The sequence below is a fragment of the Colobus angolensis genome, unplaced genomic scaffold, assembly GCF_000951035.1.
Source record: "Colobus angolensis palliatus isolate OR3802 unplaced genomic scaffold, Cang.pa_1.0 Scaffold101, whole genome shotgun sequence".
Classification (NCBI taxonomy): Eukaryota; Metazoa; Chordata; class Mammalia; order Primates; family Cercopithecidae; genus Colobus; species Colobus angolensis.
This window is the reverse complement of record NW_012111031.1, coordinates 3,567,855-3,593,889: the sequence shown is the minus strand read 5'-3', so window position 1 is coordinate 3,593,889 and position 26,035 is coordinate 3,567,855. Positions and strand designations below refer to the sequence as shown.

Here is a 26,035-nt window from a genome sequence, read left to right as displayed (position 1 = left end):
GCTCAACAAGTCTGCGCCTCTGTTTCTTCCTGGGTGTTATGAAGGGATTGGACTCCATGATTGTTAAGGTCTGTGCCAGTTCCAGCAAACAAACTGCAAACAAGCAAAACAAAGCCTGCCTTGTTTATTTTCAAGAAAGCATTTGCTAATCTCTTTCCAATGCAGCCAGTCTCCTTGCTTACCATTCTGGGCTCCTCTCAGGCCCCAAAATAGTGCTTTTTATTTTTAGGGATAAGCAAATAGTTCAGTTTGACTGGAGCATGGGAAGAAAGTAGGAGGGCAACCAAGAGAAGTAGAACCTGAAAGGGATCTGGGATTGGAGCATGAAGGCCTAAGTACTCCTAGACTTAGGCATAAGAACACACTGTCCTGGTGCCATTCTTTAGACCAGAGAGGACCAGAGGGGTCCCAACCCCTTGGGACAGGAAAGGGCTGAATGAGGACCAGAGACAGGTTAGAGTCCTCCCTGATCCTCATCCAAGCCCTTTCTTGTCCCAAGGGGGCTGGGAGTCTCTGGGGCTGAGGGACACTTCCTTGTCTGTATTGTGTTCTAGATACTTGAGAATTCCCCAGCCAAGTGTCCTCAAAGGTTATGGCCTTTTCCCTAGTTGCATCAGAGCATACAGTTTGTGTAGCCCTACATCCTACAGGTGGCCAAGAGCAGCTGTTTTGAGGGGAGAGGGGACATGGACATGAGGGCTAGAATTCCCCATGCCTAAGTGTGGAGCTCTTCATATGTGGGAGGGAGCTGGGAATGGGAAGAGGACAAGGGCAGCTGCAGGCTTTGCCAACTCTTCTGTATAATTAGGGTAATTAGCATATTCCCCACCTTAAACATTTGGCATTTATTTTTGAAAACATTCACAATTTGCTCTTCTAGCTATTTGAAAATATACAATAAATTGTTGTTTATTTCAGTCACTCTACAGTGCTGTAGAACACTAGAACACATTCCTCTTATCTAGATGTCCACTGATCAACTTTTGTGTCCATTAATCAACCTCTGTCTATCTCTCCCTGCCTCCTCCCCTTCCCAGCCTCTGGTAACCACTATTCTACTCTCTACTTCTATAAGGTCAACTTTTTTAGCTTCCACATATGAGAACATGCAGTATTTATCTTACTATGCCTGGCTTACTTCACTTAACATAATGTCTTCCAAGCTCATCCATGTTGCCACAAATGACAAAATTTTGTTCTTTTTAAATCAATAAATAGTATTCAATTGTGAATATATACATTTTTCATCCATCTTTCTGTTAATGAATATTTAGGGTGATCCATATTTTGGCTATTGTGAACAATGCTACGGTAAACATGAGAGTGCAGAGATCTCAACAAGATTCAGTAACCCTACTACTGAATATATATCCAAAGTATTTTATTCGTTTTGATGCTATTCTAAATGGAATAGCTTCCTTAGTTTCCATTCTTGGTTGTTTATTGTTAGTATATATAAATGCAACTGATTTTTGTGTATTGATTTCCTATCCTGCAACTTTGCTGAATTTGCTTATTAGTTCTATTGGGGTTTTGTGTGTGTGTGTGTGTGTATGGAATATTCAGGTTTTCCTACGTATAAAATTTTATCATTTGCAGACAGATATAATTTTACTTATTTATTTCCAATTTGGATCCCTTTTATGTATTTTTCTTGCTTAATGTTACTGCAGCTTTCTATCCAGGAAATGAGGATTTGAACAGTAATGGGGAGATGAGCAATGGTTGGATTTGGGACATATTTTATGGGCAGAACAAATGGAACTTGTTGGCTCAGAAGTGGGTGGTGGAAGAAAGAGAGAAATTAAAAGTGACTTCTAGGTTTATGGATGGGCTAAATTATTGTGGTGCCACTGTTTAGACAGGGTAGATGGGGGAATGCAGAACTAAGAGGGGAGGAGAAAAGGTCCATCTGGGTCACATTAAATTTGGCCATGATTGTGCATCAGACAGATAAAAGCAAGAGAAGCGGGGAAGAAGTCAGAACACAGACCTCTGGGGAAAGCTCACATGTAGAAAAGGGATGGAAGAAGAGGCATCAGAAAGACAGGCAAAGAAGAGCAATCTGAGGGGGAGAAAAAGAACCAGGAAAGTCAGAGAAACAAGGAAGAAGTTTCAGGAAAGTGGCAGTGGTCAACTATGCAAACAAGACGGGAAGGAAGGTGAGGACTGAGAAAGGATTTTTTATGTGAGCAACGAGGAGGTTATTGGTTACCTCTGACAGAACATTTTCAGCAGAGTGGATAAGGTCTCTGCCTGAGTGCAAGTGAGTTGAAAATATAAGTGAGTGAGGGAAGTGCTTTAAACAAGTCTAAAGTGCTGTGTGTGTAAGGCAGTGTTGCTATTTCTGTTGCCATGGAAACAGAAACCTTTCAGGAGAACTAAAAGCCACTTAAAATCCCTGACTCTAACCCATCATATCCGTTTGATCTCTTGAGAAAGATAATGACAAAAACCAGTCATTAGAGGAGCAGGGCAATTTTAGATTTCTTCTTCTTAGACGTAGCCCTTAACTGGAAATCTTCCCCCTTCTTGAGAAGAGATCTTGCACTGACATCTACACTGGCTTCTAAAAAGCACAGATGACCTGCTACACTTCCTGACTTTCTTGCTATTGGTTGGCACTGTTCATAAATATAATTTGTTGTTTCCCTTTTCTTTCAAATGAGCAATCTGAATTACTTAGAGGAGAAAGGCAGAAGAGATAGAGGCAGCAGAAGCCAGGGCAGCTGAAAAACAGAGACCTTCAGGTGGGCATTTTAATCTTTGTTTTGTTAATTCAGTATTGAGAATCATGACTTGATGATCACGTAATAGAGGAGTGGTTTTTGAAAAGTAAGTTTGTTTTGTTCTACTATAAATGTTACTTTCCTATCATGTACATGGTAGTTTAAAAAATACTGTGAAAGTACAAAAATGTTAAAGGAAGCCAAATTCTCCACCAAGATAGCCTCTATTGATATTTTGGGAGTTTTCCGTGTGTGTGTGTGTGTGTGTGTGTGTGAATGTGTATATGCACATATAACTTTAGTTTTCATAGTTGCGTCCCTGCACTATGGACACGTTTATATTCATTTTCTGCATTTCAGTCTATGGTTTTTCCATGTTGCTGTGAATTCTTTGTAATCATAAATTAAAGCTGCTGCATAATATTGCATTGAGGAACTTTACTATACTTCCTCCATTTTTGGCCGAACAAGTTATCCTATTTTTCATAGTTTGGGTCCTTTTATTATATAAGATATATTTTTTTCATACAGGGTCTTGTTTTAGGGGTAGAAGTTGAATCTGAGCACATATATTTCAATGGTTTTGCTCAGAGGCACAATGAGAGTGAAAGAGTATGTGAGATCATGAGCATATAATCTGTTCCTTACCCCACTGGGACCCTAACCAGTGTTTCTCAACTCTGGCTGCACATCAAGCCAGAACCACCTGACTCTGAGGAGATTAGAAAATTACCCCTAGAATAATTGAAGCTTAACTTTTAGAGATCAGCAAGTCATCTGCAGTATTTTGTCTTGCTTTCCAGAAACTTCTCAGGTGGTTCTAATAGGTGATCGGCATAAAAACAGATGACCTACGTCATTCAAAATATTTTTCTGTCTCCGACATATACCTGAGAGTAATATGTATTAGGAGAAAGGGAGATATAATTTCAGGCAAGCCAACCAAATCTCCCTTTCAACACTACATAAATAATGCAAATTATAGAATAATTTGCGGGGAAACATAAGACTTCTAGAAATTTCTATCATCTACCTCAGCCACATAAACCCTTGAGATGAGAATCTACTTGTGTTTCGATTTACTAATGTTTTAAAGAGGTGGATTTGTTTCCAGTGCTTCGATGGTTAAAAGTTAGAGAAGTTGAGGCTGTAGTATGTTCTGAATGTACCTGAATCACGCCCATATCTGCTAGAATCTGCCAAGGCAGCTAGGCTTCCTTTCTTTTGCAATCTTCAAGATTAAACACAAGGTGGGCATTTAATAGCTGACCAGTCACTAACACACTGTGGGCACAGTGAAGATCGATGGCATTGGATTTGGAGGTAGAAGGTGGCTCACTCTGGCTTTCAGGAGCCCCATAGACATGGCACTTATCTTCTCTGGACCTCATGTCCTCAGGAGGAAAGTGGACAGAGTTTATGTCAGGGCTGCATTCTGGTTTCTCCCATCAGGAACTGAAAACAGAGCCAGAGCCCCTAAACCACATTGAAGCATTTGCTGTTGCACTCCTAGCCTGCTGCAGGCCAGGAATCATCCCAACGAGACCAACAGCATGTTAATCAAATTTCTTCTTGTTTTGACTCAGTGGAGAATACCTGTTTAGTACTTCATTAATGAATGTAAACATTCACATAGTACTTTACAAAACACGTTTACATGCAACAGTTCATTTGATCCACATACTAGCCTTAAGAACTGGAGTAATTCTTATTTTAAAGATGGTAAAGATGAGACCGAGAGAACATAGGATCTTTTCCAGGTGGAACCAGAACTGGTCCAATCTGGTTTAGCCCAGGGCACATGGTCCATTCTTACAACTTAAATAATAGCTATTGTGGGAAATTGGTTAAACATATTTCATAATGTTTATATAATTGGTTATTCTGTAGCCAGTTAGATAATGACATTGATGTTGTTATTTGGCAAAGAAAGGTGATCATGGCATGGAAAGAAGAAAAAAGCAAGGTATAAAACAGCATTATAAATGCGCTCATTTTTGTTTAAAAATATTTGTATATATTTCAAGAAAGATGGAAAAAAGCATATATGTGAAATTTTAGATATGTCTGGTTAGTGGTAAAGTTCATAATTTAAGTTTATTTCAGCTTGTATTACATTGTAATTTTTTTTTTTTTACCATGAACATGTACTACTTGTGTAATAAAAATAAAGGAAAGTAAATAGAATTGTTCATGTCTTTCTGGTTGGCTCTTCTCCGGATGAAATGGCCCCATCTTCTTTCACTTGGCCGTAAAGAAGGCTGCTATTTAATTCTCTGAGTTTTGTACATTATTGTCACAAATTTTATTGTGATTGTCAACTAGTACTGACTGAAATCTGTGCGTGTGTTGGGCACCAAGTTAATCACTTCACATCCATTTTTTTTTCATCAGTACTCACTCCAGTGCTCCTTTGGCAGAGGAGAGTTTGAAGCTCAGAGGGCTGCAGTAATAAAAGAGACTAAAAGAGTTGAAACTTAAACCCAGGACCCTTTTAACTCAAAAGCACATGGTTTCATTCATTATATCACTCTGCCTCCCATCCACCTGGGATCACATGAGCAGCCTCCGTTTTGGAGGAAAGATGATACATTTTTTCAGTGTACTCATTGCTGTGTACATGAATACATGATGGTTACTTTGGGCATCATTAGGATTTCCTGTGTACTCCAGAATCAAGGATCCTTTCTGCTTTTCTATAGTTTGCTCTATGCACCAGATATCTGAGGCACTCTAGTTCTCCAAGGGTAAGGCTTTAAGATAAAAGCCTCACAAGGGGCCAGGCGCGGTGGCTCAAGCCTGTAATCCCAGCACTTTGGGAGGCCGAGACGGGCGGATCACGAGGTCAGGAGATCGAGACCATCCTGGCTAACATGGTGAAACCCCGTCTCTACTAAAAAATACAAAAAACTAGCCGGGCGAGATGGCGGGCGCCTGTAGTTCCAGCTACTCGGGAGGCTGAGGCAGGAGAATGGCTTAAACCCGGGAGGCGGAGCTTGCAGTGAGCTGAGATCGGGCCACTGCACTCCAGCCCGGGCGACAGAGCTAGACTCCGTCTCAAAAAAAAAAAAAAAAAAAAGCCTCACAAGGGATTGTGCAATTACCCAATGAACTCTGGCTAATGCGGCAGCCAAACTGGATAATACAAAGAAAGGCAAGTATTTTGCTGTAGGTGCTTAGCTTTGCTAGAGAGCTTTTTGAAATCCATGTCAGAAACCCCTAGCACTGTATTTCTTTATTTATCAGGGTATTGGCCACTGCCTCCTTTGTACTGCAGTTACTTATGTACAGTATGTTCTATTGGACTAAGACTCGGACATTGGAGTCCTTGCATAGAACCTAGCACATAAACTCCATTGAGAATAAGGCATTGTGTAAATAAATCGATTCACCAGTGAATGCAGACTTTAGTTAACAGCTAATGTTTATCTCTGTGGAACTTTATTAACCTCTTTATATTAATTGACCCATGGAGAAAATATAATCTTGACAGAATTTAAAGGAAAACCTCTTCCAATGGATTGATGACTTTGTGGCAGTATAGTCAGAGTCTTTTGACAAAGAAATCTAGTTATTATTTGAGAGGCCCAGGATAAGGGTCTAAGCAGTGAGTTGGAGTCAAGAAATTCCAAAGTTGGAAGGGTCCTTAGGAAGAGCTGGGACCAGAGGCAGAGTTTTTTTGCCTCTTTAGTGTGAAATCCTTAAGGGGGAGGTTTCAAAAAAGTACAGGAACCTGACTATAGGAAGAACAAGAAGGAAGGAGAGAAAGGAAGGGAGTAGAGGAGAGAGGATAGGAGGGAAAGAGATGGAAGAGGAGAGAGGAACAGAGGGGAAGGGAGCCGGTTTACTCTGGAAGTTTAAATATTAAGCTGGGATAATTTAAAATAATTTAGTCCACCATTATTACCTATATTGTACATTACATAAACAAGAATTTTCTTATTATAAAAAAGATAATTTCCCATATAAGTCTCCTCCCATGAGGCTGTAGAAACAGCATCTTACCTTGTTTGTACCTCTAGTACAGAAAAACAATCATCTAAAGAGTATTTGAAGGCATCCTAGATTCTTTTTTCTCTTTTGTCAAATTATTATTTTTAAAGTATTTTAAATTTGTATAAATTTATGGATTACACATGCAATTTTATTACGTGCATAGATTGTGTAGTGGTCAAGTCAAGGCTTTTAGGGTAATCATCACCTGAATAACATTGTATCCCAGATTCTTTTAAGTAAGTTGGTTTCTTTTTATTTTGAGTCTTACCTTAAAAATAACTCTGTTCTCTTGTAAATTCACTGAGAGACATGAAGGTGACTCCCTTTGTTAGTTGTAAGAGGCACAAATCCCTATTGGGAACTTGTTGGCACAGAGTCAGACAGACAGTTTGCTACCCTCCAAGATATAAATGGTGCTGCTTCCTACAGTGTTTAGAACAGAGCACCTTTTGGGTACCCTCTGTGGCTGCCTTCTGCTCCCATGCCATGCCATTGACCATTGACCCTATCTATATTCCTGTTCCCAGACTTTAGATTTGAATTTCAGGAAAAGAAAATTTTCAAGGAAAAACACATTAACATCATTTCATTGTAAAAGACCAAGTGAGTTCTTTCCTCCCTGCCCCCAGAAGATATTAATTGTAAGGCATAAAATGAGGGCATTGGATAACAGCTTCATTAGCTCATTTATTGATCTGAGCACATGCATGTGCCTCATGCTGTGCTGGGGCCTGGGGTACAGCAGTAGACACTTGTTTGCCTTCCATGGGCAAACAGTCTGGTGGGTAGGGATAGACAGGAGACAACTGCTGCCCCTGGGGTAAATGCTGGATGGGAAGCCCAAGGGTCGGCGAACAGCCAAGACGTGGAGGGGTCAGAGAAGGCGTCTTCTGAAGGAAGCGATGTTTAGAAAGAAACCTGAGATTGGGTAAGCAATAGCCAGGAAATGAGCTGGAGCTCAGAAGAAATGGGCAAGAGAGAGCTTGCTGTGTTCTGGGCCTTGAAATAAGCTTCATGAGACTGAGTATTCTTTACTGAGGGGATTGTGGGGAGAGAATATGCTGGATAACAAGATCGATGCTATGAAAAGCCTGGAGATGAACTTGATTCTGAGATGATAATGGGTTTTAAGTGGAAGAGTAATGTGGTCAGACATGCATTTTGGAAAGGTCACTCTGGCCACTGTGTGAAGAATGAATTGAGAACAGCCAGAGTGGAGATAGGGAGGCATTGAGGAGGCTGTGCCCACTGTCCAGGTGAAAGATGACAGCCTGCACTAGGCCAGTCTTGAGCTGACCCCTGAGATAAAAGGAGGGAGTTGGTGAAGGCTGCTGGGTAAACAGGCCAGGTCTGCCACAGAGGAGACACTGGGCAGCAGGACAAGCAGGGGAGGAGGAAAGCCCATGGTTTACTTTTGCTTCTGGCCCTCTCATCTTTAGGTTCCAGATACCCACTGCCCTCATGCCACTGGCAGCAGGTGGGGTGGCAACAGTAGTGACAATGCATGGTGCCAGGCACAGCGCAGCTGCATCCCTGGCTGTCACCTGTGCTGCCTCCTGGGGTCCTCTCAATAACTCCGAGAGGCTGAGTACTTGCTGATGATCACACAGTTTGCACAAGGAAGAGCTAGGATTTGGGTTCAGTTGGGATTTATTCCAGAGGTTTTCCATGATATCCCAATATCTCTTTATCATTTTAGGAAATACACATGATGTTTAACAAACTACCTTTATAAATAATTTCTTTTCTCTAAGAAGTGAATTTAATAGTGGAATATGAAATGCTGTCTAGGAGAAATGAGAACAAGTGGGAATTTTAATTTGAATAAATGGGCTTGTGTGGAGCCCCGGAGTCATGTCATTTAGTCACCTTGATTATGGACAGGGAGGACCCTAACATTGACCAATTTGTAGGGATTTATTGGAATAAGCAGGACAATGTCTCTATGATAACACTTGCTGTTCTTCTGTCTTGGAAATCAGAAGATCTGGAAATCAGAGACTCAGATAGAAAACAATTCTGTGATTCTGTGGTCTTCCTTAGATCAGACATTTGGTTAATAACAGATACCTCCAACCTTTCTAAATACAAGGATGAAGTGCATTAGAAAATGAAAAACATATGTTGAGATTTTTACACAAAATTAAATTCATAATCAGCATCAGACTCGTGTGTTATATTAACCAAGGAGAGCTGAGGAAAATTTTGAGAGCCAGAGAGAGGGCAACATTTAGTCAAAATAATATTTTTAAACAAAATGAAACCGTATCTCTAAGGAGCTCAGAGTTCTTCATATATGTTGTTTTTGTTGAGTTGAATTTTTATTTGTTTGTTTATTTGGTGGCTGAATGTTAGTGGTAGGCTGAATGTGCAAGAGAAGCTAGTTTTTGGAGTCTATTAAAGAAGGAAACAAGGAGAGTTGGTAAAGACAGAGATAGGAAGAAGGCGGTCTGAGGTAATGCCATGCATCTTGTTCTTGAGAGCAGAGGTGTCCCCTGGCATGCTTGGATGCCAAACTTCTGCTAGGTTTCAATCCCTGCTACATCCCTGGGGATAAGTTCTTCTCTGGGAGCATTATCTCTTCAAAATAAAACAAGAAAGAATGAAATTGTACAAGAACTCCCATTTTAAGGGAATATGTTCATAATCAATAGGCACCTTTTCTGCACAGGGAAATTCTCAAGAAAGAAACTTCAGTGAGGCTGGTTACGGTGGTTCATACCTGTAATCTCAGCACTTTGGGACACCCAGGCAGCCAGGTGGGTGGAGCCCAGGAGTTTGAGACCAGCCTGGGCAACATGGCAAAGCCCTGTCTCAAGTACAAAAAGTTAGCTAGGCATGGTGGCATGCACGTGTAGTCCCAGTTACTTGGGAGGCTGAGATGGGAGGATCGTTGAGCCTGGGAGGTCGAGGCTGCAGTGAGCCATGATTGCACCACTGCACTCTAGCCTGGGTAATAGAGTGAGATCTTGTCAAAAAATAAATAAAAAGAAAGAAAGAAAGAGAGAGAGAAGGAAGGAAGGAAGGCAGGAAGGGGGAAAGAGAGAGAGAGAGAGAAAGAGAGAGAGAGAGAGAGAGAGAAACTTCACTGGATAATGTACAAATTGACCAATCAAAATGACAGAGGGAAAAAACTTGTCAGCAAAAGATGGAGAAAAAAGCATCTATTGCTATCCTGTCAAGACAATGCTGAAACTTATAGGATCTGACATTTTGGCCACACAGACACTTTCCAAGCTGTCATTTTTCAGCCATGCAAATCTTTGTCCTAATGGCGCTCTGACAGTACACAGCTTTTTGAGGTGTCTCTTCCTCCATCTGTCTGTGTGCATTTGTGGCAGAGGATATTATTACCACACATTTGGTGGTCTGGGAAAAGTTCTCCTTTCAGTGGAAGAAGGCCACAGCCAGTTCACACTGCACGTCCACCCACTCCAAGCTAGGCCCAAGAGTCAGTGCTTCAACAAGACCAGCAGCCCCAGGGAGAGTTCAGGCAACGAAGGTGGCTCCTATAAGATCTCAAGAGCCAAAGAACATTCTGGAAAGAGTAAGAGGCAGACACAAGCTGAAGGGTGGATCAGTAACTGGGAGGGAGTACCGAAAAGTTGCCAACCCAACTAATATGATTTCAGTAAAAAACGTTCTAAGTAGAAAACTAAATATCATACAACACAGCATATCTGGACTTTAGAATTAAAATAAGAAACCAATATTTTAAAATTCAGAAGTTATTTGGGGGGTTTCTAAACTTTCTCTGTGCATTGTGGGATTTAGTCAGGAGACAGGTTGGAAAGATGAACTGATAGCCAACATTTCCCAACATCCCTGATATCCTCCTCACCCACACACAAATCCTGATGGATTCCTGAGAATCTGAGGAGAGATGGAGAAGGGAGACTGGAACATTTGCTTATATAAGAAGCCAATTCGATAAGGTGACTACAAGGGAGTAACTGCTGAATGCATTAGCTTCCCCATGGGGACCCTTCCCTGTTGTGGCAATTGCATATTAAAGCCAACCCACTCTTGCCACAAGGGTTGACCCAGATCTTCCCCCAGTGGAGAGCGGAACAGTTTCAGAGACTGCTCCTCAGGGGCTTCAAGCTGCTCTTAGGAATCTGCAGAATCCTATGAGCAACTCACCAAATTTTCTGTCTGCTGAGCTTCAGGGCAAGTCAGGCTCTGTTTAGTTGGGATTCAAGGGGAGAAGACCCTGTGAGCTTTGAGACTTCCAAATGTGGCATCTTAACTAAAGGAACTGCTAAGAGGAGGGTAAAAATGAGGCAATTAAAGCTGCACAGGCCCCAGAGGGGAAACTTTAGTCTCCCTGCAGGGTGAATTATCAGGCCCCTGGACTCTGGCTGAAAAGTCCTTCCCTGTCCCAGAGCTGTTGAAGAGAACCTCTGCAATAGAGAGAAAGTGAATTGGAGAATTTCCTCCCCAGGGGAACTCCAGAGCCATAAATCCTTATTAACTGTACCAGTTTGCAGCAAATCTGCCAGCAAACTCTTCACCAATGGCCCAAGGTGCTGACTTCACAGTTAAGTGGCCTATGGAAATAAATGGCATTCAGAAAGCAAAGGGTCACTAGCCTGGTGGCCAATGAAGTGACTCACACTTTGGGGGCTCCTTGAGGCAGTTTGTGGATGACAGGGTGGAGGAAAAATCAGTGCAGCAAAATTTTCCAAGACACTGAGTCCATGAAAACAGGGCCCTGTGAGATTGATTCGCCTCCAACCCACTTCCTCTGGAGACTCAGAGACCAGCTCCGTTTCACATTCAAAATATGTCACAATTTCAGTTCCTTTTATCTGTGTTTTTGTTTCGATCTCCAAGAACTTAATTCACCTTATCGTTTTGAAAAAAAAAAAAAAAAATTCTGAAAGCACAAGACCATTCCTGGAAGGCCAGAAAGGTCTAGAAAGCTTGGCATTTCTGACATGACATTTGGAGCCAGTTACAAATAAACTCTGAGTTGTCAGCTTGGAGCTCAAGAATAGACTCTCAATGATTCTTCCCTGTTCTGGAGGGCCATGTTAATTCAGCACTCTGGGGCCTCTGGGATTTTGAGGAACAAATGTGTTGTAGAATCTTCTCTGCACAACTTCAGAGAGCTTATTCTGTCAGCCTTTGCAATAACAACAGCTAACACTTTATATGGCACTTTCTCTGGTCCAGGCCCTGACCTAAGTGCCGTTCGTGTATTATCTCACTTCATCCTTACAATCCTATGAAGTAAGAACTATTATTAGCATTATCCCCTTTCTTTTATTTATTGATTTAAATTAATCTTTTTTTTTTCTTTTTCTTTTTTATTGAGACTGTGTCTTGCTCTATTGCCCAGGCTGGTCTTGAACTCCTGGGCTCAAGCGATCTTCCAGCCTCAGCCTCCCAAAGTGCTAGAATTACAGGCGTGAGCCACTTTGCCTGGCTGCATTATCCCGTTTTACTGATAAGGAGCTGATGCCCAGGGAGATAAAGTTATTTTCCCATGGTCATAGAGGTAGTCCATGAACGAAGCAGGATTTAAATTCTGAGGTTGCCGCTCTACCACTGCTTCCCTGCAGCTGAGAACAACACCTGTCATGCTTCTCACCATTTTTTATCACTAAATGATTTCTCAGCCTTGCTTTTACATATTTACTAGTGCCCTGAGAAAATTTTGCCTCCTTAATACTTGTTCCAGGTCCCAGTTCTGAGGTTTAATAATAGTAGTTAACATCACTGAGCACTCACCCTGTATGAGACAACTCACATTCATTATGCCATTTATAGATGGCATAACTGAGGCTCAGAGAAGATAGGTCACTTCTGCAAGATCTCACAGCCAGTTAGTGGCAGATGTGGCCTGCTACCTTACACCAACTGTCTCCTGTGAACATTTCTATTTATTTTAACTTATTTGTTAAACTGACAAATAGTAACTGCATATTCATGGGGTATATATTGATGTTTCTATACATATAATGTATACTGATCATATCAGGGTAATTAGCATACTCATCATCTCAAATATTTATCATTTCCTTTTGTTGGGATTATTTAATATCCTCCTTCAAACTAGTTGAAACTATTTAATACATTATTTTTGATTAGAGCCATCTTACAGTGGTATGGAACACTAGAACTTATTCCTCCCATCTAGTGGTAATTTTGTACCCTTTACTACATGTGAACTGCATTCACATACTCCCAGCCAGGGTAACAGTCCCATGGCCTTAACCCCAGCAAACTTAACCCATAGTTTATTGGCCCATCATGTGTACACACAAGCCCTTTACCTGAGAAACAGCCCAGGAAGCCCACATCTGGCTATCACTGCAAGTTCTTATAGCCTAGGCCACTGAGAGACTTGCAAATGCTGCTAATGTGGATTACAGCCAAAGAAACCACGTGAAGACTATACTAAAATGTCTACCAAGAACCAAGGTCTACTTACCTCACTGAGCTGATACTCCAGGATATGTTTATATGAATAAGCTTTGTCCTGTGAAACCTACTCCATAAAATTGAAAGAGACAACTTTTCCACCAGATGTGTAGAAATCAACATAGGAACACATCAAATATTTAAAAGCATGGCAACATGACACCTCATAAGGAAAATAATAATTCTAGTAACAGACCTGAATCACAAGGAAATATATGAAATCCAAATAAAGGAATTCAAAATAATAATCTAAAGGTGACTCAGTGAGATACAAGAGAATACAGATAGACAATTCAATGAAATCAGGAAAATGATTCATAATTAAATGAGAAGTTCAACAAAAAAGATAGTTATCATAAAAAAGAACCAAAAAGAAATCCTAGCCATGAAGAATTCAATGAATGAAATAAAAATACAATAGAGAGCTTCAACAACAGACTGGCCAAGAAGAAAAAATTTCTAAACACGAAGACAGGTCTTTTGAAATAACACAGGCAGACAAAAAAGAAAAAAAAGAAGGCATAAAAGAGGATGAAAAAAGCTTACAGGATTTATGGGACACCATTCAGGAAAGAAATGCTCATATTATGGGTGTTTTAGAAGGCAAGGAGAAGAGAAAAGGGTGGGAAAACATATTTAATAAAATAATGGCAGAGAACTTCCCAAGTCTTGAGAGAGAGATGGGCATTCAGGTCCAGGAAGCTAAAAGAATTCCAAATAGATTCAACCCAAAAAGATTCTCCCCAAGTCACATTACACTTAAACTGTAAAAAGTCAAAGAAAAAATTTTAAAAGCAGCAAGAGAAAAGCATCAAGTCACATATAAGGGAATCTTCATTGGCCTAAGGGTGGATTTCTCAGCAGAAACCTTAGAGGCCAAGAGAGACTTGGGATGATAAATTCAACATACAAAAAGACAAAAAACCTGTCCGTGAAGAGTATTATACCAAGCAAAACTATCCTTCAGAAATGAAGAAGTAATAAAATCTTTCCCAGACAAGCAAAACTTAAGACAACGTATCACCAGTAGACCAGCCTTAAAAGAAATGCTCAAGGGAGTCATATCTGGAAGTGAAAAGATGATAAATATTTTCATGAAAACATGCGAAACTATAAAACTTACTAGTAGAGCTGATACACAAAGGAGAATCAGAAAGGAATCAAGACTTATCACCACAGAAAACCATTCAATTGCAAGGATAAACAATAAGAAATAACGAACAAAAGATACACAAAACAACCAGAAAAGAATCAATAAAATGATAGAAGTCCTCACCTCCCAAGAAATAATAACCTTGAATGTAAGTGGATTAAATTCCCCATATAAAAGATAGAGACTAGCCTAACAGATTTTAAAAACACAAGACCCAACTATATGCTGCCTATAAGAAAATCACCTAAACTGTAAAGACATACATAGACTGAAAGTGAAGAGACGAAAAAAGATATTCCATGCAAAGGGAAATCAAAAGTGAGGAGCTATGCTTATATCAGACAAAACAGACTTCAGGTTAAGCTGTAAAAAGAGACACAGAAGGATATTATATAATAAGAAACCATTGTCTTCCACCATGGTTGAACTAATATACACTCCCACCAATAGTGTAAAAGCATTCCTATTTCTCCACATCCTCTCCAGCATCTGTTGTTTCCTGACAACAATCGGCATTCTAACTGGCATGAGATGGTATCTCATTGTGGTTTTGATTTGCATTTCTCTAATGACTGGTGATGATGAACTTTTCTTCATATGTTTGTTGGCCGCATAAATGTCTTCTTTTGAGAAGTTTCTGTTCATATCCTTTGCCCACTTTTTGATGGGGTTGTTTGTTTTTTTTTCTTGTAAATTTGTTTAAGTTCCTTGTAGATTCTGGATATTAGCCCTTTGTCAGATGAATAAATTGCAAAAATTTTCTCCCATTCTGTAGGTTACCTGCTCACTCTGATGATAGTTTCTTTTTCTGTGCAGAAGTTCTTTAGTTTAATTAGATCCCATTTGTCAATTTTGGCTTTTGTTGCCATTGCTTTTGGTGTTTTAGTCATGAAGTCTCTGCCCATGCCTATGTCCTGAATGATATTGCCGAGGTTTTCTTTTAGGGTTTTTATGGTTTTAGGTCTTATGTTTAAGTTTTTAATCTATCTTGAGTTAATTTTTGTGTAAGGTGTAAGGAAGGGGTTCAGTTTCAGTTTTCTGCATATGGCTAGCCATTTTTCCCAATACCATTTATTAAATAGGAAATCCTTTCCCCATTGATTGTTTTTGTCAGGTTTGTCAAAGATCAGATGGTTTTAGATGTGTGGTGTTATTTCTGAGGCCTGTGTTCTGTTCCATTGGTCTGTACATCTGTCTTGGTACCAGTATCGTGCTCTTTTGCTTACTGCAGCCTTGTAGTATAGTTTGAAGTCAAGTAGTGTGATGTCTCCAGCTTCATTCTTTTTGTTTAGGATTCTCTTGGCTACATGGGCTTTTTTATGGCTCCATCTGAAATTTAAAGTAGTTTTTTCTAATTATTTGAAGAAAGTCAATGGGACTTGATGGGAGTAGCATTGAATGTATAAATTACTTTAGGCAGAATGGCCATTTTCATGATATTAATTCTTTCTATCCATGAGCATGAAATGTTCTTCCATTTGTTTGTGTCCTTTCTTATTTCCTTGAGCAGTGGTTTGTAGTTCTTCTTGAGAAGGTCCTTCACATCCCTTGTAAGTTGTATTCCTCGGTATCTTATTCTCTTTGTAGCAATTGTGAATGGGAATTCACTCATGATTTAGCTCTCTGTCTATTATTTGGGTATAGGAATGCTTGTGACTTTTGCACATTGATTTGTTTCCTAAGACTTTGCTGAAGTTGCTTATCAGCTTAAGGAGTTTTTGGCTGAGATTATGGGGTTTTGTAAGTATACAATCATGTAATCTGCAAACAGAAACAATTTGACTTCCTCTCTTCCTATTTGAATACACTTTATTTCTTTCTCTTGCCTGATTGCCCTGGGTCAGAACTTCAGATATTATGTTGAACAGGAGTGGTGAGAGAGGGCATCCTTGTGTTGTGTTTATTTTCAAAGGGAATGCTTCCAGCTTTTGCCCATTCAGTATGGTATTGGCCCATTCAGTATGGTATTGCCCATTCAGTGGCACAATTGCGGCTCACTGCAAGCTCTGTCTCCTGGATTCATGCCATTCTCCTGCCTCAGCCTCCCAAGTAGTTGGAACTACAGGCGCCTGCCATCACACCTGGCTAATTTTTTGTGTTTTTAGTATTGGCTGTGAGTTTGTCATAAATAACTCTTATTATTTTGAGATATGTTCCTTCAACATCTAGTTTATTGAGTGTTTTTAGCATGAAAGGATGTTGGATTTTATCAAAGGACTTTTCCACATCTATTGAGATATTCATGTGGTTTTTGTCATTGGTTCTGTTTATGTGATGAATTATGTTTATTGATTTGCATAAATTGAACCAGCCTTGTATTCCAGGGGTGAAGCCAACTTGATCGTGGTAGATAAGCTTTTTAATGTGCTGCTGAAGTTGGTTTGCCAGTGTTTTATTGAGGATTTTCACATCGATGTTCATCAGGGATATCGGCCTGAAATTTTCTTATTTTGTTGTGTCTCTGCCAGGTTTTAGTATCAAGATGTTGCTGGACTCATAAAATGAGTTAGGGAGGAGTCCCTCTTTTTCTATCCTTTGAAATAGTTTCAGAAGGAATGGTACCAGCTCCTCTTTGTACCTCTGATAGAATTCGGCTGTGAATCCATCTAGTCCTGGGCTTTTTTTTTTTATTGGTAGGCTATTAATTATACTGCCTGAATTTCAGAACTTGTTTTTCATTTATTCAGGGATTCCACTTCTTCCTGGTTTAGTCTTGGAAGGGTGTATGTGTCCAGGAATTTATCCATTTCTTCTAGATTTTCTAGTTTATTTTCATAGAGGTTTTTATAATATTCTCTGATTGTAGTTTGTATTTCTGGGGGATGAGTGGTGACATCCTCTTTATCATTTTTTATTGTGTCTATTTGATTCTTCTCTTTTTTCTTCTTTGTTTGCCTAGCAATCAATCTATTTTCTTAATCTTTTCACAAAAAACAGTTTTTTAATTCATTGATTTTTTTGAAGGGTTTGTCATGTCTCTATCTCTTTCAATTCTGCTCTGATCTTAGTTATTTATTGTCTTCTGCTAGCTTTTGAATTTGTTTGCTCTTGCTTCTCTAGTTTTTATAAATGTGATGTTAGGATTTCGATTTTAGGTCTTTCCTGCTTTCTCCTGTGGGCATTTAGTGCTATAAATTTCCTTCTAAACACTGCTTTAGCTGTGTCCCAGAGGTTCTGGTACATTGTGTCTTTGTTCTCACTGGTTTCAAAGAATTTATTTATTTCTGCCTTAATTTCATTATTTACCCAGTAGTCATTCAGGAGCAGGTTGTTCAGTTTCCATGTAGTTGTGTGGTTTTGAGTGAGTTTTTGTTTGTTTGTTTGTTTGTTTGGACAGAGTCTTGCTCTGTCACTCAGGCTGGAGTGCAGTGGCACAATTGCGGCTCACTGCAAGCTCTGTCTCCTGGATTCATGCCATTCTCCTGCCTCAGCCTCCCAAGTAGTTGGAACTACAGGCGCCTGCCATCACACCTGGCTAATTTTTTGTGTTTTTAGTACAGGTGGGGTTTCACTGTGTTAGCCAGTATGGTCTTGATCTTCTGACCTTGTGATCTGCCCACCTCAGCCTCCCAAAGTGCTGGGATTACAGTCATGAGCCACCGCACCCGGCCTTGAGTGAGTTTCTTAATCCTGAGTTCTAGTTAGATTGCCCTGTGGTCTGAGAGACAATTTGTTACGTTTTCTGTTCTTTTGCATTTGCTGAGGAGTGTTTTACTTCCAATTATGTGATCAATTTTAGAATAAGTGCAATGTGGTGCTGAGAAGAATGTCTATTCTGTTGATTTGGGGTGGAGAGTTCTGTAGATGTCTATTAGGTCCACTTGGTCCGGAGCTGAGTTCAAGTCCTGAATATCCTTGTTAATTTTCTGTCTCATTGATCTGTCAAATATTGACAGTGGGGTGTTAAGGTGTCCACTATTATTGTGTGGGAATCTAAGCCTCTTTGTAGGCCTCTAAGAACTTCCTTTATGAATCCGGGTGCTCCTGTATTGGGTGCATATATATTTAGGATAGTTAGCTATTCTTGTTGCATTGATCACTTTATCATTATGTGATTCTCTTTTCTTTTCTGATCTTTGTTGGTTTAAAGTCTGTTTTATCAGACACTAGGATTGCAACCCCTGCTTTTTTTTTTTTTGCTTTCCATTTGCTTGGTAAATATTCCTTCATCCCTTTATTTTGAGCCTATGTGTGTCTTTGCGTGTGGAATTGGTTACCTGAATACAGTACACCAATGGGTCTTGACTCTTTATCCAATTTGCTAGTCTTTGTTTTTTAATTGGGGCATTTAGCCCATTTACATTTAAGGTTAATATTGTTATGTGTGAATTTGATCCTGTTATTATGATGCCAGGTGGTTATTTTGCACATTAGTTGATGCAGTTTCTTTACAGTGTCGATGGTCTTTACATTTTGGTATGTTTTTGCAGTGGCTGGTACTGGTTTTTCTTTTCCATATTTAGTGCTTCCTTTGGAGCTCTCGTAAGGCAGGCCTGGTGGTGACAAAAATCCCTCACCATTTACTTGTCTGTAAAGGATTTTATTTCTCCTTCACTTATGAAGCTTAGTTTGCTTGGCTATGAAATTCTGGGTTGAAAATTCTTTTCTTTAAGAATGTTGAATATTGGCCCCCACTCTCTTCTGGCTTGTAGAGATTCTGCAGAGAGATCCGCTGTTAGTCTGATGGGTTTCCCTTTGTGGGTAACCCGACCCTTCTCTCTAACTGCCCTTAACATTTTTTCCTTTATTTTAACCTTGGTGAATCTGATGATTATGTGTCTTGGGGTTGCCCTTATTGAGGAGTATCTTAGTGGTGTTCTCTGTATTTCCTGAATTTGAATGTTGGCCTGTCTTGCTAGGTTAGAGAAGTTCTCTTGGATAATATCTGGAAGTGTGTTTTCTAACTTATATCTATTCTCCCTGTCACTTTCAGGTACACCAATCAGATGTAGGTTTGGTCTTTTCGTATAGTCCCATATTTGGAGGCTTTGTTTGTTCCTTTTCATTCTCTTTTCTTTAATCTTGTCTTCATGCTTTATTTCATTAAGTTGATCTTCAATCTCTGATATCCTTTCTTCCATTTGATCGATTTGGCTATTGATACTTGTATATGCTTCATAAAGTTCTCATGCTGTATTCTTCAGCTCCATCAGGTTATTTATGTTCTTCTCTAAACTGGTTATTCTAGTTAGCAGTCCCTGTAACCTTTTATCAAGGTTCTTAGCTTCCTTGCATTGGGCTAGAACATGATCCTTTAGCTAGGAGGAGTTTATTATTACCCACCTTCTGAAGCCTACTTCTGTCAGTTTGTCAAACCCATTCACTATCCATTTTGTTCCCTTGTTGGTGAGGAGCTGTGATCCTTTGGAGGGAAGAGTCATTCTGGTTTTTGGAATTTTTGATATTTTTGCACTGGTTTTTCCTTATCTTCATGGATTTATGTACCTTTGATCTTTGATGCTGATAACCTTTGGATGGGATTTTTGTGTGGGTGTTCTTTTTGTTGATGTTGATGTTATTACTTTCTGTTTGTTAGTTTTCCTTCTAACAGTCAGGCCCCTCTTCTGCATGTCTGCTGGAGTTTGCTGGAGGTTGACTCCAGACCTGTTCGCCTGGATATCACCAGCAGAGGCTGCAGAACAGCAAAGATTGCTGCCTGCTCCTTCCTCTGGAAGCCTTGTCTCAGAGGGGCATCTGCCAGATGCCAGCCGGAGCTCTCCTGTATGAGGTGTCTGTTGACCCCTGCTGGGAGGTGTCTCCCAGTCAGGAAGCATGGGGCTCAGGGACCCACAGGGTTCAGGGGCCCACATGAGGAGGCAGTCTGTCCCTTAGCAGAGCTCGAGCGCTGTCTTGAAAGATCCACTGCTCTCTTCAGAGCTGGCATTCAGGAATGTTTAAGTCTGCTGAAGCTGTGCCCACAGCCATCCCTTCCCCCAGGTGCTCTGTCCCAGGGAGATGGAAGCTTTATCTATGAGTCCCTGACTGGGGCTTCTGCCTTTCTTTCAGAGACGCCCTGCCCAGTGATGAGGAATCTAGAGAGACAGTCTGGCTGCAGCACCTTTGCTGTGCTGCGGTGGGCTCTGCCCAGTTCGAACTTCCTGGCAGCTTTGTTTACACTGTGAGGGAAAAACCACCTACCCCAGCCTCAGTAATGGCAGATACCCCTCCCCCACCAAGCTCAGGCATTTCAGGTCGACTTCAGACTGCTGCTGTGCTGGCAGCAAGAACTCAAGCCAGTGGATTTTAGCTTGCTGGGCTCTGTGGGGGTGGCATCTGCTGAGAAAGACCACTTGGCTCCCTGGCTTCAGCCCCCTTTCCAGAGGAGTGAATGGTTCTGTCTTACTGGTTTTCCAGGCGCCACCAAGGTACAGAAAAAACTCCTGCAGCTAGCTCAGTGTCTGCCCAAATGGCAGCCAAGTTTTGTGCTTGAAACCCAGGGCCCTGGTGGTATAGGCACCGGAGGGATTCTCCTGGTCTGCAGGTTGCAAAAACCATGGAAAAAGCATAGTATCTGGGCTAGACAGCATCATCCCCCATGGCACAGTCCCTCAAGGCTTCCCTTGGCTAGGGGAGGGAGTTCCCCAACCCCTTGCACTTCCCAGGTGAGGTGATGCCCCACTCTGCTTCTGCTTGCCCTCCAAGGGCTGCGCCCACTGTCTAACCAGTCCCAGTGAGATGAGCTGAGTACCTCAGTTGGAAATGCAGAAATCACCCACTTTTTGCATTGGTCTCACTGGGACCTGCAGACCGGAGCTCTCCCTATTCAGCCATCTTGCCAGTCACCCTATCCTCATTTTATAGATAAGCTTCCCTCAAAGAAGTTAAGTAATTTTTCTATCCAAGGGTACCTAGTTAGAAAAGGCTGACCAGAACCCAGGCCTCTGTGCTCTTTCTGCCATCTGTTCCTTATTGTACAGCTCCTCTTTGTTGGTGCTGACTCTCATATATGAGAATACAGATATGATTGGGATCAAGTAGTGGAAAGTCTTATATTTGTGGTTGAGGAATTTCCATTTGGTCTGATAGGCAATTACACTCTCTGAGTGAAATGAAAGTTGCATTTTAATTGGTAACATCTAGCAATGGTGTACGGATTTTACTAGTTAAATCTCTACAAACAGATGATGCTATGGTTTCTAGGCATCAGCTGACAAAGTCTGAGGTTAGGATGGTGACATTGTACATATAGAGTAGGGATAAAGTATAAGAAATATTATATAAAAACAGTGGAGATAACTCAGCCAATTGATTATGAAGTATAAAAGAGAGAAGAATTAAAGAAAACATCCCAATAGTGGTTACCAACTGAGTGAGATCAGTTTGAGGAGATGGATAAATTCAGATAGAGTTTGAGGTAGAGGCAGAATCTCCAAATAAGACTATCCTGTAGGCAACTAAAAATGTTGGAACTACAGCTCAAGTTAGAATTTAGGAAAAGCCATTTGAGTTCTCCTAGTCCCAGATTTTTTTCTTTACTTGTAAAATAGAGCTAAAAATGCCAATTTAGCCTGTCTCAAGGATAGCCAGTGGAGCAAATGAGGTATCTGAAAATTCTTTGCAAACTATAAAACAAAAATATGGGCTATCAAAAGGCATATCTGGGAGGCAGAGGCAAAGAAACAGTACAAAGTTTCCATGGTGGGTAAATCCTTTGAGTAAATATAGACAGAGATGAGCTGAGGACAAAGATGGGGCTCCAGTGGGGGTCTACAATAGGGTAAAGATGAAATAACGGGGGGTCAGAAGGGCAAGCAGTCAGGAAATAGAAAATCATGAGGCCTCAGGACTAGAGAAGTCGGATGAGTGGAGGTTTCGAAGATGTGAGAAGTCTACAGGGTGACTGAAAAAGGAGTTTGAGAAAAGACCAGTAGAACCGGCTGCTGAGCAGGAACAAATGATCTTAATCTTAGTCATGTAAAATTCTGAGGAGGGGCTCCTCTGAGGTGGAGGGCATGGGGCAGGGAAGGCATATTGCTGTAGATTAGGAAGAAGATAATCACAAAGAAACAACACCGGAGTCCTCTGGTTCAGGGTGTCTAGGTGCAAAACAACAAGAAGAAATGGTACAGAATTTCAGTTGGTCACAGAGTTTGGTAGGAGGAATCACTAGCATTTGGTGCTCAGAGAGCAAAGGTTACACAGCTACAGAGTGGGAAGGTTGAGAGTCAAGCCTGGTCTCCTGGATTTCTGGTAGACTGTACATTCTACCACACTATGGCTCAGGTGTATGATGTTCAGACAGGAGGAGAGATGAACAGAGGAAGAAACTGAAGTTACATGAGAAAGATGCACCGCAAGTAAGAGTCATGGTGACCCAGGGAGAAGAAGTACACATCCTCCCTCCCTGACTCAAAGTCTTTCTCTAGCAACAAACCTTTTGCAGTAACTGCAGAACTCAAAGGCATCCTCTCTCCTTCCTGAGGTCACTGTCTCAACTGCTGCTTTTTTTTTTTTTTTTTAATTAGCTTCCTGCCTTCAGCTTTCTACGCAACCCCTCTGATCACTGATAACTTTCCTGTTACTGAATCACCTGGTACTTTTTTTTTTTTTTTTGAGACAGAGTCTCACTCCATCACCCAGGCTGGAGGGCAGTGGCGCAATCTCGGCTCACTGCTGCAACCTCGGCTCACTGCTGCAACCTCCACCTTCAGGGTTCAAGTTATTCTTGTGCCTCAGCCTCCTGAGTATCTGGGATTTATAGGCAAGCACCACCACATTTCTCTGTACCAAGGAACTGGGGTTTCATCCTGAGGGCAGTGACAGCCTCTGAAATGTGGAGAGCAGATCTGTGTTCTAGAGAGGTGACACTGGCAGCAGATGAGGACAGTTTGGTGGAGGCAAGCCCAAGTACAGAGAGGGTAATTTTTGTATTTTTAGTAGAGATGAGGTTTCGCCATGTTGGCAAGGCTGGTCTTGAACTCCTGGCCTCAAGTGATCTGCCCACCTCGACCTCCCAGAGTGCTGGGATTACAGGCATGAGCCACCACACTGGGTCCACCTGTTACTTTTTATTCCCATTGAACACTTCACTTCTCCTTAAAGGAGTCTTTTTCTCAGCCTTCTTGGCATTGTGTTCTTGACTCTTCTTGTATCATTTGGCCAGTCTTTCTCAATCATCGTTCCAGCCTCTTCTCTCTGCCTGTCCCTTAATTGTTGGTGTTCCCCAAGGTTCTATCCTCCTTTGTTCTTACACCCCCCTGTGTGAGCCTCTCCACTCCTCTGGCTTCAGTTACCATCAAGTGCTGACAGCCTTACATTTATCAGGTTCGAGTTCACCTAGTTCCTCCTCCCCAGCTATATAGAGCAACAGGACAGCTCCATTTGCCTATTTCTTGAATGCTTCAAATCCAAAATGCCCTAAATTAAACTCCCCATTTCTTCAGCCCAATCAGCATTTTCTCCATAGGTTCCTTTTATTCATGAAAGGCACCACTTCCTTCCCCTAATACCTGAGATGAACCTTGACTTCCCTTTTCCCTGACCTTCTATATTTAGTCCACCCACAGTCTGGTCAGTTCTCACTCCTTTATAGCTCTCAGTCCCATCCAGGTCTGTGCAACCTCTCTGTCCTGCACAATCACAAGAGCACCCCTACTCACCTCTCTGTACTCGGGCTTGCCTCCCAAACTGTCCTCATCTGCTGCCAGCGTCACCTTTCTAAAATGCAGGTCTGTCTCCAGCTTTCAGAGGCTCTCACTGCCCTCAGGATGAAACCCCAATTCCTTGGTATGGAGAAAGGCCCTCTGGAACCACTCTCTGCCCACCCATCCTCCTTGCATGCTTCACCTAGTCTCTACTATATTACTTACACTTTCCCAACTTGCCATGTGCTCTCAACTTGGGGCCTTTGTACATCGTTTTCCACTGCCCAAAGTCCCTGTCCCTCTCTCCTTAGTCAATTCGTCTCCCTCAGAACCTTAAAAAATCTCCCCCCCATTCCCCAAGGCTGGTGTGGTCCCTCCCATGCATTCTCATAGCACTCTCAAGGTTTCTATCTGTGGGCCCTTCTTCCTCATGGAGCTTTGTCCTGTTGACTTGTTTGACCCAGTCACCACCCCAGAGGTTCCTTTTGGTCCGAGATCATGTTTTCTTCACTGTCATATACACAGGGCTGAATATATGTGGCTCAGAGAAGCAGGACAGTGTTTTGATTGAGCAGACAACTGGATTCAAGCCACATCCTACACTAACTTGTAAGGGAATTTGGGCACACAAGTTATTCCATGCCTGTGCACTTTGGTCTTCTCATCTATAAAATGACCAAATCAGAGTACTTAGAGCTGTTATCAAGTAAGAGTAGCAAGGATTGTTTGAGGACTAATTGCGTTAGTAACATAAGGAGCATGGCAGAGTGCCCGGCACAGAGTAACAGAGTACAACTCGCTGTTGCTACCCCTTGTTGGATGAAGGAGCATCTGTGGCTTGAGGTGGGGTGGGCTGATAAAGGAAATGCCTTTCCCCCGAGCCCTTGGGCAGGTTTGACCAAGACAGACAGCTTGAAGTGAGGAGCCTTGAGGGTAGCAATCAGAAAGTCAAGAACCTTGATGCCAGTTTACCAGAAGGGTTTCCAATGTGGGAGTTACAGATGGCAGAGACAGTGGGCAAACAGTATACTCAGAAGGTCACTGAGTAGCAACTAGGGAGGCTTCTGCATGGCAGGTCTACCAGTTTTCCCCCTCTGTCTCAGGGCTGCTCTACACAGAAACCTATCATTATTTCCTTGTTAAGATGATGCAAAGTGCACCAACCTCTGTTTTCCAGGTTATTTGCACTGTAGCAATTTGCCACAAGGTCAGGGCAGCTCGTTGTCTAATTGCACACTGCTTGTGGCTATTCTGGGTTTGTTTGTGTCAACGCGTCTTCAGACTCCACGGGCAGGACACAGATTCAAATCTGGGAACCAAAGATGGGCAAACCCATCTGCTCATAGTCAGTGTTGACGGAGAGTGGTTAGTGGGGGAGGAGTCTGTGCCAATATCTAATGATCCCATAAGAATGTATCAAAAGATACATTTTTCTAAGTATAAATAAAAATAACATCTGTGAGATCCGGAACAGTTGCAGCTTTGCTATCACTGTGACAACATTCTAAGCATCGACGTAAGCTATTCACCCTCATCAGACTTTAACTGGTCACGCAGCGTGTTTGGTTTTCTTCCTAACTCAAATATGGAATCTCCATCTGCTGCTGCTGCTCCCTGTCTCTTCGTTGTGGTTTAATTACCAGCAAAGCTGCAGGAGATGAAGTCTTAATTCTGTCTTTGTTCTGAATCCCCTTTCAGTACAGTAAGCTGTGCACATGCTCACTCCTCTCCCATTAAGGCCGTGGAAATTATGCTGCCAAATTATTTCCCAGTTTCCCTTGAATTTACCTCTTCATATATTTCTCAGTTTCCTGTCACATACTTCATTGATCTGGCTAATTTTTACAGTCACATCTAGCAGACAATTTTCTTTTCTTTTCTTTCTTTTTTCTTTTTTTTTTTCTTCAGTCTAGTGAAATGTTGCAGTGTGGTGTAGTCAAATGTATTTTATATTGGCAGGAAAGTACAATCAAAATATTTTAAAGGTTTCTCAAGAGAAAGTGTTGAGCTAAAAGGAATTTTGAATGTGGGCTGGCCCTGCTTTTTGCTGGTAGCCTTTAGCTACATGAGGTTTCTAGGAAGGATGTTTGTGTATTTTTTTTTTTTTTTCCTTTAGCTTTCTGGGGAATAAGATGCTCTTTTTT

The 26,035-nt window shown here is 41.4% G+C and overlaps 1 protein-coding gene across 7 annotated transcripts in view; it reads left to right on the top strand.

Moving 5' to 3' along the window:
- The first annotated feature begins 2,444 nt into the window (after positions 1-2,444).
- The window catches only part of CYSLTR2 (cysteinyl leukotriene receptor 2), a 46,236-nt gene continuing 22,645 nt past the window's right edge, over positions 2,445-26,035 (top strand). For 3 of the 7 annotated variants that reach the window (XM_011939558.1, XM_011939574.1, XM_011939525.1), the window contains exon 1: positions 2,663-2,750. The gene's annotated coding sequence lies outside the window, so the exon portion shown is untranslated. Of the gene's footprint in view, positions 2,751-26,035 lie in introns of all 7 variants that reach the window. The other 4 variants (XM_011939549.1, XM_011939542.1, XM_011939533.1 and 1 more) reach the window with 3 other exon arrangements.